At 41.1% G+C, this 3,179-nt stretch overlaps 1 long non-coding RNA gene across 1 annotated transcript; it reads right to left on the reverse strand.

Annotated features, from left to right (window-relative positions):
• Positions 1–244: 244 nt before the first annotated feature.
• LOC135262388 (uncharacterized) lies at positions 245–2,853 on the reverse strand. The gene is made up of 4 exons (XR_010332205.1): positions 1,409–2,853; positions 1,246–1,323; positions 1,036–1,102; positions 245–914 (listed from the first exon to the last, which is right to left on the reverse strand). It is a non-coding gene; the product is annotated as an uncharacterized LOC135262388 (long non-coding RNA).
• Positions 2,854–3,179: the final 326 nt, after the last annotated feature.

A 3,179-nucleotide genomic window follows, 5' to 3' on the forward strand; every position in this document is an offset into this window, starting at 1 on the left:
TTCAGCCTCACCTATGCATCAGATTGTTTTCCTCATTTGAATTAAATATTTATACACTGCGGATAACATAACCTTTAACAGTGGGTCATGCAGCGGTTAACATTAGCAGTTATTTTATATGATAGCCTCGGTGATCGGTGCATGAGAATACTTGCTAAGGATTCTCCTCAGATGTGTATGTTACCTACGTGCAAATAAAAGACAGGAGTCTTGAGTAAAAGAGAAAAAAAACAGGTCATTTTTATTGATATCAATTTCATGTAACGCTGTGGAAGGAAAAATAGCAAAATGTTAGCTTTCTTTATTTTTCCCAATTCATTAAAATGTTTTGTGAGCAATAACATACACAACATTTAAAATTTCCACCAAGTACTGGAAACAGACTACCCAGCAGGCTTGTGCTTTACTCTTGTTTACTGCAGGCTTAAAGAAGGGAATATATATCTGTATATATCACACACTTCAACAAGGCACACTGCAATTGGCATCAAAAATCACACTGCACACTCCACAGAGCAAAGTAAAAGAAAATAAAAATAGTTAAAGCCAAGCCAAACGCATTAGTTAAGCACAGCAATCCAGACGGAGCATAAAGCAAACCAAAAGCATGCAGATAGGCAAGCCCCTCAAATTAATAGCAGGCAAAGCACAAAGAAGAGTCAAGCAAAGCTGGGTTAGCTGATCAAGCTAGAGTGGGGAGAATGGTTTGACATGAAAACAAACAAACAAAAAAACAAAAAGAAATGCTTAAGCTAGCTAACCAGCTCTGCGCACTACTTATCAAAATAAGGCGATATACTATGAGCGGAAGCACGCTCACTCATGGTAACTGGCTAGCTAATTTGCAACATGTAACCAAACGAAAGAAAGGAACAGTGGTCAGTCCATGCACCAGCCGCTTACTCAAAATAAACCTGCAAGCAAAACGAAACGTACTGCTCAAACAACTACATGCACCGAAAAGCGTTTACACCTAAAACAAAAAGGTACCAATATAACTAAAAAAAAACATATGAATAAAACAGTTTACATTACCGGATAGCTCTCAATGGCTGTATGCAGTAAGGCCAACCAACGATGGCCATGTCGTCTCCAACTGTGGCTGCACAATGAGATACCACCACTTACACATAAGCATGCTACACAGGATCACATGTATAAATATATCAACCTTAAATGTACAAATTTATAAACCTCAAATAGTTTTCTTCACACTTGAAAGTAAACAGAAATATATACACATACCTTCTCCAGCTTACATACATACACTTCCGGAGAGGCAACACAACTTGCATAGTCCTAACACAAGGGACCGGCACAAACCTACGATACCACAAACCTTTTGTTCTATAACATACATCGTATTACTCAACTTGAATCAGCAAAAAAACACAAGAAACAGGCTTACCATTTATCAAATCCGCAAGCAAACTTTCCACTTACAACACTTGAACCGGTGTAGGATTGTGAGGACCCAAAGATTGACGGCTTGCTGTCTGCCTGTTTAGGAAGTGCTTATCTGCATATTATCGCTCATAACGTCACTTTCATCTAATGACCTGCCTACCTCTGGCAGCTACATTCATTCTGCAGCTTAAGTGCAATATTTTACACTTAACTGAACAGACATATTTGTCACAAATCAAAATTCTGGATGGGAATGATGGGAAAATAGAAGCAGTCTATTTTTCTGATCAACCGTATTGGAAAAAGTGGGAAAATCTATTCTTCTTCGGTGAGAATTGAATCTCTCCTGAGTGCGTTTCCCTCTGGTCATCCATTATCTTTCAGATTCAATTTATACTGCATTAGCTGTTTAAACTAGTTTTCACTGAGGGCTCCAAGCAGGTCTATTTGGTGTTGCAGCAGGTGGGCTTACATGGGCAGTGTCGCCTCTGACTGTAAAGTAGCCGGTAACACAATTGACAGGCAGGCCTATAGTCGACACTATACAGAAAGAGAAAAAAAAGTCAGTCAAAATATTTACCACTCTGCATAGGTTTTTTTTCATTATTTCCTCGATAAACACCCCTTAACTGACTTACAAAATACCTTCCCTTCTTTCCTTCCCCCCACAGTTTATTTTTCCATAGCTTAAAGTGCTGCTCTCACAATACCAGCACAGAACTGTATGTTTTTCCGTTCATAAAAACCGATGATGCAGAACAATAGGCTGTAAATTGAGTTCCTTCTTGTAAGCGTGGGAGATTTTTACTTGAGGGAGTGTGGTGTGTGGTAGGGATAGACCAACAGGCCTTGCTGCCTCCTGACTCATACTGGCAGTCATCTCTCTAATTCAGAAATCTTGGCAGGAAACAGAAATCAATTTCAACAGTCATGGAGAGCCTCTGCTATGTTGATGTGGGCTTGTGTACCAAAGGGACAGACCTTTGTTTAAATCATCCTTATGTATCAAAACCACCACGGCTACACAAATCAATCCCGCTGCCATTCCCCAGCCTCCTTCATCCAGAATGCCTCCAAAACACTTACATGAAGTGCAGCCTCTTAGGAGCATTAAATGTATTAAAAAGTATACTTGATAGTTTAACAGTTCATAAGGGCAGAGACAACACCAGTCAGAAGAGTTGACTGACGCAGGTATCAGAAAGCAGCAGGCTCGGATGTCTCAGATGGCAGTTTGACCATCACCTCTTACTGTCTTCCCTGACTACCTTGGAAATCTTCACAACAGCGCTCAGCTGGTTTACTTCCTACCTCGCTCCTTCCAGATTCATGGGGGGATGTAGTTTCGAGACCTTGGGAATTCTTAACAGGGGTCCCCTGGGTTTAGGCCTTGGCGTTTTTCTCTCTGTATCAGACTCTTGGTTCTGACATGCTCATAACCTGCCATATCATTGCTACAGTGGTGATGCACAACTCTTTCTTCTTGCCCCTCTTTGACACACTGGTCTTGACATGCATTGATTAAAACAGATTCTGCTCTTCCCTGCTAAGTGCTTCACCTTTTCGTCGCCTTGGGTGGCACCACAGTGTCACTCTTCATCTGCTAGGAATGTCAGAGAGGTGCTGTACAATAAACTGACCATCTCCAAGAACATCACTGCAGTTTGTTAAGCAAACTGCAGTGATGTTCCTTCCTCTCCACCAACTCAACCCAGCTCGTAGTCCAGGTACTGGTCATTTCCTGTTTGGACTACTGCAAATCCCACCTTGCA

The sequence above is a fragment of the Anguilla rostrata genome, chromosome 9 (genome assembly GCF_018555375.3).
Source record: "Anguilla rostrata isolate EN2019 chromosome 9, ASM1855537v3, whole genome shotgun sequence".
Classification (NCBI taxonomy): Eukaryota; Metazoa; Chordata; class Actinopteri; order Anguilliformes; family Anguillidae; genus Anguilla; species Anguilla rostrata.